The sequence below is a fragment of the Miscanthus floridulus genome, chromosome 7 (genome assembly GCF_019320115.1).
Source record: "Miscanthus floridulus cultivar M001 chromosome 7, ASM1932011v1, whole genome shotgun sequence".
Taxonomy (NCBI): Eukaryota; Viridiplantae; Streptophyta; class Magnoliopsida; order Poales; family Poaceae; genus Miscanthus; species Miscanthus floridulus.
The window spans coordinates 9663144-9676959 of NC_089586.1; the positions used below are offsets into that span (position 1 = coordinate 9663144).

The 13816-nt window shown below is 41.0% G+C and overlaps 1 pseudogene; it reads right to left on the bottom strand.

The window, feature by feature from the left end:
- Nucleotides 1-1812: 1812 nt before the first annotated feature.
- The window catches only part of LOC136464943 (uncharacterized), a 49456-nt pseudogene continuing 37452 nt past the window's right edge, over nucleotides 1813-13816 (bottom strand).

The following is a 13816-nucleotide window of genomic DNA, read 5'->3' on the forward strand; positions in this document are numbered from 1 at the left end:
AGTCTTCCCATTCAACCCAAGAGAAACAGACACTAAGATGCAATATTTAAAAAAAAAACATGTATTAAGGAGGTGTTTGGCACAGCTTCTCTGCTTTTTACTAGAAAAACGTTTGGCAGGGCTCCTCCGAAGGAGCCACTCTCTTCGTTTGAAAATCAGAAGGTGTATTCCATCTCGTTAGGAGGAGGTTTTATGCTTTATCCAACAATTACTCCATTATTATGTCATTATGTGATATAACATCATAATTGTAAACCGGCATATTTCAATATGATATGAATCTATGTCTCACAACAATCGAGCACTAATGTTTAATGTAGGGAAAGCGTGAGATATAATCCAGCAGAGCGGGGTCATAGCAAGCACGTGACTCGTCTCACCCGTCCCAGGAGGCACGGCCCCCGCGGGGAGACGACGGGGCAGACGCGGGCGAGGATGCCACGCCACGCGAACCACGGGTGGTAGGGACCAGGCGGCGCACCACGGTGGAAACTACCGGTGGGTGGGTAGGCGTGGCGGCGTGGGCAGGTATGTGGCGGAGGAATTTTTTATATTTTTAATTCCTTTTTATTTAATATTTTAATAATAATCACACCTAAATTTTTTTACTGATACGACCCTTTTAGTCACGCCAATGCCGCAGGCGCGACCAAATAACGCTGTCGCGCCACATAAATTGACGCGACAATACCTGCTACGTTAGACAACGTCTCGGACATGAAAAATCTTGTCGCGCCACTTCGTTTGTTGTGACTAGGCTTAAACTTAGAAAAATCATAACTTTTCAATACGACGTCGGATGAAGATGATTTTTATATAAAAATTATAGATCTTGACAAGATCTACAACTTTCTAGTCTTGAGTTTTTTTTCCATTTAAGGATGTTAAGATGCTCAAAAAAATATATAAAATTTCAGCAGTATACCCGGGCTAAAATTTTATATTTTTTTCTCGAGCATCTTAACGGCCTCAAATGTAAAATCTCAAAACTATAAAGCTGTAGATCTCATTGAGAGCTACAACTTTGATATAAAAAGTATCTTCATTTGACCCATACAAAAATGATACTATTTTTTCTAATGCGACAAGCGATAGTATGCGATTATTATGCAGCTGAAATTTTATATAATTTTCTTGAGCATCTTAATATTCTCAAATAAAAAAACTCAAAATTAGAAAGTTCTAGATCTCGTCGAGATTTACAATTTTCATATAAAAATCATCTTCATCCGACGTCGTATCGAAGAGTTATGATTTTCAAAGTTTGAGGTCGGAAACGTTGTGTAACGCGGCAGGTGTTGTCGCGCCAATACATGTGGCGCGACAGCGTTATTTGGTCGCGCCAGCAGCACCGGTGTGATCAAAAGGGTCATATCCGCAAAATTTGTTTAGGTGCGATTAAAAAGTATTAAAAAATAAAAATTCTCCTGTGGCGGATGGGTGAATTTTTTTTTTGCGAGGGAGACGTCGCCCGTCCTTCTACGACTTACGCGACTTTAATGGGCCCACCGTTATTTGGATTGTGCACCATTAGATCTAAAGACAAAGTAAATCCTAGGGTTATAATATGAGGTGGGTAAAATTTTTTCATGAAAAGCCACTTGGTCGTTTGAGCCACAACACCTAGTGCCTTGTGAGTGACGACATCTATCTCGCATAGTTTTCATGACATCAGACCAAGGTGGCAATGTATCAAAAAAAACATACCAATGACAGCAGGTGTGAGCTCAATAACATGCCACGAGCTACTACTCCTTCCATGTATTTTTGGCTACCCATCACAGTTCATACTAATCCCTGCTCAAAGAAAATCACGCTCGACGCGTTGGCTACCCATCACAGTTCATACTACTCCTTCCATGTATTCAGGTATTCACAGGAACCAGGAAGCACTCATTAGCAGGTGTGGAGCCTCGACAACGTGGTTGAATTCTTCTCGCCCTACACAAATTTCAGATTAAAAACGACAAAACAAATGAGACACAGTCCAACCATGCATGTTGCTAAAAAAAGGACCAAATTGGAGAATCTCATTTCAAAGCTATGTCCTACATGGTCCTATCACCGAGATTTTGTGCAACAATAAGTGCAATGTAGATGCCAAGCATTTAAGACAAATTTGTAACTAGCTCAAAGAATATTTTCTTATATTTTTAATAGGAGAGAGAAGAGCTATCTCTTGATCAAGAGATAGTCTCATGCACACACTCCAAGATTGTGCAGACATGACGTGTGGGGTCATTCATATTATGAGCTATGTGCTAAGAGCTAGATCATTGGAAGGGTTGTCTCTAAGAGTGCTTAGAGCTAGGTACTAGCCCATACCATTGGAGGAGGCCTAAGTGCAAGTACAATAATTGGCTTATAGCTAAGCTAATTAATATTTTTGCTGACGTGGAAGAGAGAATGAAGGAGAGAGAAGAGAACTTGCTCTTATGCAAGCACCAAGCTGGGCACAAAAGCATAGGTAGTAGTGGGTCCCGATATGAATGTATGTGAGAAGGAATATGAAAGAAAATAGAAATATATAACAATATAAAAAGTTTGTAGACAAATAAAAGACTAACTATTGTGTAGCTTAGCTTTTATAACTTGTCTTATAGCCAAGGACCTTGCTCTAAGGGAAGGTTACTAGTGAAACTCACTGGTACATTAAATACAGGGAATCAAGCAAAACAAGACAAGTTTGAATATTTGACACACTCACCAGATAGGTGATGGCAGGGCTAGAAAATGTTCACTTCACAAAGGACTTCAGTATCCTCAACGCTGCGCAAGCACCTGAAGAGAAGGTCCTTGCATTTGGAATATCCACTGAACCAAGATTCCGCTTCTGTATCCTCAACGCTGCACCAGCACCTGGAGACAAGGTCCTTGCATTTGGAAGTTCCCCTGAACCAAAATTCTGCTTCTGGACCTGAATCGAAGAATGGAGGGAGCATCGATCATTGTATCAGGAGACCTAAGGACTGCAAGCTATATTTAGAATAGAAATAACAGCTAAATAGCTTAGTATGCAGCAATTCAAAACAAGTTCCAAATAGAATAAACATAACCAAAACTATTATAGCTAACTAATTCATCTGATTGAACACTTCAACCAGATTATACAGAATATTCAGCGCTGGGCAAACAGGGCAACTTACAAATTCTGACAGCACAGTTAATAACTCTTGGAGCCTGCTCTTGTGCAGGTATAGGCTCCTTCTCTAATACACGCAACTATGACATGATGAATTCTGGGATGCCAATGTCCTCTTGTAATATTTTCATTTTGGCTAATGCTAGTTAAATATTAAATATGGAACACACATTTGTTTTCAGAAAATTGGTTGGAGAAGCATGGAAATGCTCCTTTTCAGTATTTCTAGGCTGTTACTGAATTGGACAATTCTTTGCCCTCCCGACAAGAAGGATCTATTGGTAGAATATATCAACAAGATAAAGGCAGAAGCGGGCAAGATTTCGTGGCTTCCATTTGGGCGCCTAAACACCACCTGAAGTTTCATAGAGGTGAAAATGAAGGAGTGACCTAGAGTAACAAGGAGCATGAAGACCTGATGGCTGAACTGAAGCTTCCATGGTGGAGTTCTTTGAACATCTCGCTCAACTTGGCCTGAAGACTTGATCCTGATGCTTTGGCTAGTTCTTGATCCAGCTGTTTCTTTTAGAGTAAAGCTATATGTCACTCAGGTGATTTTTGGGCTGCTGTCACTCGATTTTTTTATATTCGCACAATACACATTTGATGTTCACATAGTATATAAGTGATGTTCTATGAAATCTGACAGATTTACATATATTATACATGTGATGTTCTATGATGTTTTTATGATGTTCATATGGTATACAAGTGATGTTTTATAAAATCGCGTTTGGGAGGCATGTAAAGCAACCAAAAATGCCAAGTACCAAAAATAGTACATATAATGTTTATATAATATACATGTGATGTTCTTTGATGTTTTATGTGATGTTCACATGATATACAAGTGATGTTCTATAAAAATCGTATGAAAGAGACGTGTAAATCACTTAGATGTGATATAAACATACTCTTATTTTATGGATATCTAGTATGTTTTCTCTTATTCAGTGTTCTAAGTCCTGGTGGACACATTTTGTGGCTTGAACCCCTGAACTGTAATAACTCTTGGCCTTTTGATTTTAATTGAAAGGCTAGGGACGTATGCCCTTGAACTCTAAAAAAATGTTCTGGCGGTCCTTAATAGCTAAATTTAACCACCAACTTTCAAATAAAATCCACTCAAATGAACGCCAAACTCAGAATTAGAATTTATAACTAAAATATTCCACAAGTTTAATTTTGATGATTTATCATTTGTAGAAAGATATTTCTAAAAACCATAGAAAACATACCCAAAATATGCAATAGGAGAAAGCATAACACAGATCCAAAACAAGCAAATGAAGGAATGCCTACTTACCTGAGGATCCCGGGCCTCAAACCCACATAGACACGGCCTAGGACTAGCAAGCAATTGACATGCAAAGGACAGTTGGGGGGAGGCACAGCCAGGGTGCGGGCGCACCCTCAGCGCATCGGCTTCCCTCCTCCTTCCACATGGCGCTTCTTGGTGAACTCCCCAAGGCGGTTGTATGCGGACATGCGAGGAATATTCCTCCAAACCGACCTTCTCTATGGCCTTCTCTATTGCTATAAATAGAGGGGAGAAGCTCTCCATTCACACACACCACAAGGGCAATCCTCACTCTCTTTGCCAAGATGTAAAAGTAGTATAGGATTAGTTAGGGAGTTAGGGAGAGAAGCTTAAGTTTCGGAAGAGCCCCCAGAGTTCCAGTATAATCTTGTATCAGTTCTTCATAAGGATCAAGAACTTTATATTTATCTTCTCTAAATACTAAATTGTCCTTCATGGTTATCTATTTCTTGCCTTAGTTGGTTAGCTAAAGCATGGTTAGTATAGTGATTTACACCTTGACATGGGATCTCTGCTCGACCAAGTGCTCTAGTTGTCATATGTGGCTAGAGTAGTAATCGATAGTGTAGACGTGGTGTCTAGACTATATATTACTTGAGTTTGCGCTCAACCCCATGGATAGTTGTGCTAGCCCCGGAGGTAACAACTCCGACCAAGCCCCACCACGTTCGGGTTGGTGTTTTCATAGAGCTTTTGGTAGCCTGACCCCGATCACCCTTCCCAGTCTTTTCGAGGATCGAAAAGGAACTGCTGCTCCAAAGTATCTTGGTGTGATCGCTATGTCTGACCTCTGCTTAACTAATCCCTCTGGTTTGAACTACAATAGAACCATAGTAATAGTGAAGTGCATAGGAACCTTGAGCTCTCCCGCTGTCCTCCCATCTTAGCATGTCTGCTCTTTTATCTTATCATGGAGTTCTCCTATGTGTGTCACTTATACAAAACTCCTATTTTACCACTTACCCCACTTTAGTCTAATCGGTATACTAGTTAGTGGATACATGATGGTCAACTATCAAGGTTTTTAACCATTGCTTCCCTGAGGATAAATACGATACCCTAGAATACTCCTGGGTGAAAGCTACAATGGTATCCATGCGCTTGTGGATTTCTCTATTTGCGTTAACAAATACCAACATGTACCACACTCACCTTAGGATTCCTTGGCCATGGGCGCGTGAACTGTGCACTAAGAAAGTGTGGTATTTCCCCTGCCATGTCAGCATTTTCATCAAGTGCGAAGGTTGACCAGTCTTAGCCTTAGATGACCTTAGACCAAACAATTGGTTTTATGGGAGTACATAGACTAAATCTAAAACACCTTTGGTTGTTTCGATTCCTGTTAAAGTTGGAATTATTGGGAAGATATCTTCTTCACGGTTAAACTTTCTTACGAGATAGTAATGCAATTTGGACCGCCCCTATGAGCTCCACCTCTTAATTTTGGGAGATGCAGAAGGATGCATCATATTCAAAGTCAACTCTTCTTCTTCGTCTTCTAAAGTATCACAGGTCCAATCAAGGACTTTATTAGATTTCATAGCTTCAATGCCATAGGTGATGAGCGTGGCACAAGCCTTCCGGACTTCAGGTGGAACAGGCAGCTCATCCTTGTAGGTTGAGAGAGTTTTGCATGCTCTTCTGGCTGCAGGGATTCCCATCTAGACATCATCATGATTACTGGTGGGACACAATCCTTTTTCACTATTGTAGTCTGGGAGGTAGCCTCTAAGCATGGACCGGTTTCTTCCATTTGCTAAGTATGGACAATTATGGGCTTGATGATAATACTCAAAATGTCCATGCTTGTTCTCAATCCCATAATTCCACCCTTCCCTTCCATCAATTGCCAAAGTTACAGAATGATCTTCAAAGGTAATGGTCAAGTAGAAGGTTCCGAACATGGCAGTAGTAAATATCACCATGTCAATTACTTAAAAAAAAGATCACCATGTTAGGCCCTAGCACTAGTATATAAATTTTAATGGAGACGGGCATTGCAACCGCCTCCAATCAAAGGCCTCCGTTAATATAGCATTAATGGAGGTGGACGTCTTAACATGCCCGCCTCCGTTAATGTTATCTAGAAAACCCCAAAAAACTTGCGACTTTGGAAAATCAAACACACGACCTGCCACTCAACACTACCATGTCTCTACCACTGCACCACACACTCATTCATGTCTATATATAATATGCTATATTTTTATATCAATATTTCCAAATCTTATATTGGATATTTTGGCTACTAAATGAACTCAAATGAAAAAAATTTAACAACAAAGTTTAAATCTTGTCAAGTACTACAACTTTGGTATAGGATGTATCTCCATCAGAGATAGTTTGAAAAATTCAAAAAATTGAGTCTCAAAACATTTGACTTTCAAACACATATTTGACACTCTAGATGACTTTAAATAAAAAAACTATCAATATCAAACATGTAGATCAGCTCGGCCACAAGAACTTTGGTATTAACAACGTGAACATTTGAGATCGTTTAGGAATTCTAAATTTTAAATTTTAAAATCTATAACCTTCGAACACACATTTGTAACTCTAAACATCTTCAAATTAAAAACTTTTCAACTACAAAGTTGTAGATTCTATTAAGAACTATAACTTTTGTATAGACCATATCAACATCCGAGATCGTTTGATAATTTTAAATTTTAAATTTTAAAATATGTGCAATTACAACAATATTTTAGAACCCTAAACAGTTTTAATTTAAAAACTTTTCAACTACATGCCTGTTTGGAAGCCTAGTTTTGAGCTCAAAACCGGTGTAAATTACAGGTCTGGAAAATTTTACATGCTCATTCAAAAACTGCTGCTTGGATCAAACAAGAACATGCATGCATATATGTATGATGACTATTTCTTTTGCGAGAAATTATTTGCTTGTTATATAAAAAATATATGATATGAGAGAACAAAACACTAGCTATCTGGTACACACTCTTTAGAACATGTGGTATATAACATGCATATATGTAGTGATGCCTACATTCTTGGAACGGTATGCAGGTACAGTTCATAGAGTTTTTATGTGTATATAAGGTTCAGAACACATGCACTTTCAGAGAGTCTCTATGTGTATTTGAGTTCTCGAAGAAAAGATAGATAGCAATGTCCTTACTTTCTGGTATGTATATTGCAGTCTAGCAAGCTTGGTAACACTAGATTTATGTATGTATCATGTCAGGAGATGGAACAATGGAAGTAACACTTGATTGATTATAGAGATGCATGCCGTGTATCAGAAAGAAAGGGAAAGAGCTAGAGAGGAAAAGGTTGAGATGAATCAGGCTAGATTGGAAGCAGACAACAACAACAACAACAACAAAGCCTTTAAGTCACAAACAAGTTGGGGTAGGCTAGAGTAGAAACCCAGCAGAAGCAATCAAGGTTCAGGCACGTGAATAGCTATCTTCCAAGCACTCCTATCTAATGCTAAGTCTTTGGGTATATTCCATCCTTTCAAGTCTCCTTTTATTGCCTCTACCCAAGTCAACTTCGGTCTTCCTCTGCCTCTCTTCACGTTACTATCCTGGCTTAGGATTCTACTATGCACCGGTGCATCTGGAGGTCTCCGTTGGACATGTCCAAACCATCTCAACCGTTGTTGGACAAGCTTTTCTTCAATTGGTGCTACCCCTAATCTATCACGTATATCATCGTTCCGAACTCGATCCCTTCTTGTATGACCGCAAATCTAACGCAACATACGCATTTCCGCGACACTTATCTGTTGAACATGTCGTCTTTTCGTAGGCCAACATTCTGCACCATACAACATAGCAGGTCTAATCGCCGTCCTATAAAACTTGCCTTTTAGCTTCTGTGGTACCCTTTTGTCACATAGGACACCAGATGCTTGCCGCCACTTCATCCACCCTGCTTTGATTCTATGGCTAACATCTTCATCAATATCCCCGTCTCTCTGTAGCATTGATCCTAAATATCATAAGGTATCCTTCCTAGGCACTACTTGACCTTCCAAACTAATATCTTCCTCCTCTCGAGTAGTAATACCGAAGTCATATCTCATATACTCAGTTTTAGTTCTATCGAGTCTAAAACCTTTTGACTCCAAAGTCTCCCACCATAACTCCAGTTTTTGGTTCAGTCCTGTCCAGCTTTCATCAACTAGCACTACATTGTCCGTGAAAAGCATACACCAAGGGATGTCCCCTTGTATGTCCCTTATGACCTCATCCATCACTAAGGCAAACAAATAAGGGCTCAAAGCTAACCCTTGATGTAGTCCTATCCTAATCGGGAAGTCATCCGTGTCTCCATCACTTGTTCGAACTCTAGTCACAACATTGTTGTACATGTCCTTAATGAGCCCGACGTACTTCGTTGGGACTTTATATTTGTCTAAAGCCCACCACATAACATTCCTTGGTATTTTATCATAAGCCTTCTCCAAGTCAATAAAAACCATGTGTAGGTCTTTCTTCTTCTCCCTATACCGCTCCATAACTTGTCTTATTAAGAAAATGGCTTCCATGGTTGACCTTCCGGGCATGAAACCAAATTGGTTCATAGAGACCCGCATTATTGCTCTCAAGCGATGCTCGATAACTCTCTCCCACAGCTTCATAGTATGGCTCATCAACTTAATTCCCTAGTAATTAGTACAACTTTGAATATCCCCTTTATTCTTGTAGATCGGTACCAATATACTTCTCCTCCACTCATCAGGCATCTTGTTCGATCGAAAAATATGGTTGAACAGCTTGGTTAGCCATACTATAGCTATGTCCCCGAGGCATCTCCACACCTTGATTGGGATACCATCCAGTCCTATCGCCTTACCTCCTTTCATCCTTTTCAACGCCTCTCTAACTTCAGATTCTTGGATTCTCCGCATAAAGCGCCTATTGGTGTCATCAAAAGGGTCATCCAACTAAAAGGTTGTGTCTGTATTCTCACCATTGAACAATTTGTCAAAATACTCTTGCCATCGATGTCGGATCTCATCCTCCTTCACCAAGAGATGCTCCCTTTCATCCTTAATGCACTTAACTTGGTTGAAGTCCCTTGTCTTTCTCTCACGAACCCTAGCCATCCTATAAATGTCCTTCTCTCCTTCCTTCATACTCAAACGTTGGTAAAGATCTTCGTACACTCTACCCTTTGCCACACTTACAGCTCGCTTTGCAGTCTTCTTTGCCACTTTGTACTTCTCTATGTTGTCCACATGCCTATCATGGTACAAGCATCTATAGCACTCTTTCTTCTCCTTAATAGCCCTTTGGACTTCCTCGTTCCACCACCAAGTATCTTTAGCCTCGCCTCCACTTCCTTTGGTTACTCCACACACCTCTGAGGCCACCTTCCGAATGTTAATTGCCATCTTCTCCCACATGTTGTTTATGTCCTCTTCTTCCTTCCAAGATCCCTCTTTGATAACCCTTTCCCTAAATACCTCTGATGTCTCCCCTTTCAGTTTCCACCACTTTGTTCTTTCAATCTTAGCTTGTTTATCCCCACGGGCACGCACCTGAAAATGAAAGTCTGCCACCAAAAGCTTATGTTGAGAAACAACACACTCCCCTGGTATCACCTTGCAACCCAAGCATGCTCGTTTGTCCTTTCTTCTTGTGAGGACAAAGTCAATCTGGCTAGAGTGTTGTCCGCTACTGAAGGTCACTAGATGAGATTCTCTCTTCCTAAAGAAAGTGTTGGCTATAATCAGGTCAAAAGCTACCGCAAAGTCCAGAACTTCCTCCCCCTCCTGATTCCTACTACCATACCCAAAACCTCCATGAACTACCTCGAAACCTGCGCTTGTAGTACCTACATGCCCATTAAGATCTCCTCCTATAAAAAGCTTCTCACTACTAGGTACAGCTCTAATCAGGCCATCTAAGTCTTCCTAGAACTGTCTCTTAGCACTCTCATCGAGGCCTACTTGGGGGCATACGCACTAATTACGTTAAAGACCATATCACCAATGACAAGCTTGACTAAGATAATCCTATCTCCTTGCCTTCTCACTCCCACCACACTATTCATGAGGCTCTCATCAATCAAAACTCCTACTCCATTTCTATTCGCAACTGTCCCAGTGTACCAAAGCTTGAAACCTGTATTATCCACCTCCTTCGCCTTCTGACCCTTCCATTTAGTCTCTTGAACGCATAATATATTTACACGCCTCCTAGTCGCGGTATCAACTAATTCTCTTAACTTACCTGTAAGCGGCCCTTCGCACCCTAGTCGTGGATCCTAGTTGGTTCGACTAGCTTCCTTACCCTTCGCACCCATCGACTCAGATGTGAAGACCCTTGCTCATTTTTCACTACACCCGAGCGCCGATGTAGCGTGCCACTAAGGATGTGACGACCCGATCCTTGCTCACTTGACACTGTGCCCAGATCACGACACGGCACATCACGGGGGTGATGACCCAGCCCTTGCTCATTTAACACCATACCTGGGTTCCGATATGGCATGTCGCTAAGAGGGTTATGCCCCAATGATTTTCTTTCGGGTTTCATCTCCATTAGAATGGCTAGATTTAACATTGGCTCGCCACGCCTAACACAACCCTCCTCCTTTACCAGGGCTTGGGACCTGCTATGTTGAGACAACATAGGCAGAGTTAGATTGGAAGCAGACTGATAGCAGTATTGCTGCAACTTTAATTTGTGATGATGAAGGTACCTTGATAGCTTTTGCTGCCAATACTGCATTTCCTTGTCATGATTTTATCAATCACTAAAACTAATAGAGGAACTATAAACATGACTATTTGTGGAGTACAAAGAAGGCTACACTAGCAATTATTGTCTCCTTTGTTTGGACCAACATGGGCTCTGATATTATGGTTTTTAGCATGGGCACATGAACAACCTTACAATATATAGCTCAATTTTGACTTGATTTTTGTTGCGGATGTTGAAACAATCTATGGCATGGCTCAATTCTTGGATGTTGAAACATACTTATGTATCCCACCAGATTATATGATCCTTCTCTGAACTATCTTTTTTAGTTTGGACATACTCCTATGGAAATGCCTTTTGGACTTCTAATCTTGGCTTTCACTTCCATGATATGAGTGTTAGAAACCACACTAGCTGCTAAATGATGGTCATGCATAGATGTATTTGTTAATTTATGCCATTAACCTTGCACACTCATTTTTAGGTTAACTTTGTATTTAGTCTCCATGTAACTGGTAACATTCATCATTTCTAGTTTTTGACACTAGTTCAATGGTACACTGATTGCTATTCTCGATATGGTTTGGTTTACATATGTAGCAGTCTAGTCAGTCTTATTCAATTTGTAATGGAAACTCTTTGAAAATGATTACTTGTTTGTGTTTTTTATCAATGCTGCACACTCATATTTATAACTCTGTGTTGCAGGTTAGCGGCTTCAAAAAATTTGAAGATCTTGCAAGATCATGGTCTTGTGTGAGCTTTACCAAAAAAAACATCTTTTTGGTCTGAAGCAACCTATATTTCCTTGGATGGGTGATGACATGTAATTATCTCATTTTTTCAATTGAGCAATGACATACCTACTGTGATGCCTAGTTCAGTGATGGCATTTGATCCATCCATAAACATCTATATACCATTTTTTTTAGAATTGTGATGGTAACTGTCGACATGAGACCCACAGGATACCCCACAAGGGAGAGAGAAGGTCTAGTCCGACTAAGATTCTTCCCACGTAATCTTAGTAGTAGAACTATTAAGTAATCCTACTAGGAAATCTCATTGTAAACCGACCAGGACTCTGGCCTCCTGACTATATAAAGGAGGGCAGGGCTCCTGAGAGAAAAAGAACATAACACAACACATCACAATCAATCCAACGCAAAGGCTAACGCCGACTGGACGTAAGGTTATTACTCGATCTACGATCGAGGGCCTGAACCAGGATAAATCGACTGTCTCTTGCGTTAACCATCAAGTTCGGCATACGCCGAAGCCCGAACATACTGCCCTGGGTACCCCCGTGGCAGGCTATCGACAGCTGAAACATCGACAACTAGCGTGCCAGGTAGGGGCTTTCGGTGACTTTGCATCCGAGAGCTCGATGGACCTCGACAACATAATCTTCCCGAGGGGATCAACTTTTATCTTTGGCTCATGGATCTACGAGGCAGACAACAATGGCAAGCTTCAGGGCCATCTCCTCAAAGATCTAGATCAACATAAAGAATTTCCTATTTCAACAACTGCAACGGATCAGCTCACCAGAAGATTCGCGCAGCTCATAGTATCCAATTCAAATCAGATTTCACGACCACTTGTATCTGATTCGAATTCAAGCTCCAAGGTGAAGTTTTATCCGAGTGCTTTCAAGAAACTGAGTTCTTTTTTGGCAAGATTCCAGAGCACAACCCAAAACAACTCGGATTACCCTCAGAGTTCTTTTAAGAAGTCGAGTTCTTTTCCATTTGGGCTCGACAACATGGCAAAATCCTATCAGGGACAGTTTGAAAGATCTTTCAATCCAAGTTTCGGGATACCACTGACAGGAGCTCAGGAGGGTCTCGTGCTAACGATAACATCGCAAGACTGTATCATCCACTGGCCAGGTTCCGTTCCTGAGGGTAGCGGAACCCAACTAGTCGGCACAACAACAACAGCTATTCTACCTTACCAAGAAGGAGACTCGATCTACGATATCGAGGCATCTACTAAAGTTATCAGCGACTCTGACATCATGAAAACTAACGCCAATAACAGAACGACTCATGCACGAGAAGTGCTCATGGTTCGACGTTCGCGGTCACCATTAAATCCCTCAGAAGCACCCGATGTCAGATCATCAGATGAATCAGAATCCAACATATCACCCTTTGCCTAGGGCTACGATGGAGAAACCGAAAGTCAGAAACAAGCTAGAGAAAGAAAAAACAAGTTGAAGCAAGGGCGCCAACACCATGCTAGGCAGCGCAAGGAAGCTTGGATCAAATATGAGTCAGAATTGGCTGAGTACAACAAAAGAAAATCGCAACGAGAAGCCGAAGGAAGACGCACGGCAAATACGCCTTACGATAAGATTCGAGAAGCATTAGAAGAGCTCGGAGCAACTTCACATCCTGGTGAGAAGTATGAACAACTCCAGGACTTGCTCCGATCGACGATCCTGAGAACGCATGAAGAGAGAGCTCGATCAAGACTACCCGCCAGATCAACAACCCACATGCAAGAAGATCAAAATCAAAGGAAATCCGCTTTCGAAAGACTTGGGCCAGGTGGAAGCCATGACGGAGGAAGTAGGAAGGAACATAATCAGGGCCACCGATTTGAACAACCAAAGAAGACTAGGAGTAGGGTACCTACCTAGACAACCTCGCAAGATTATTCCCA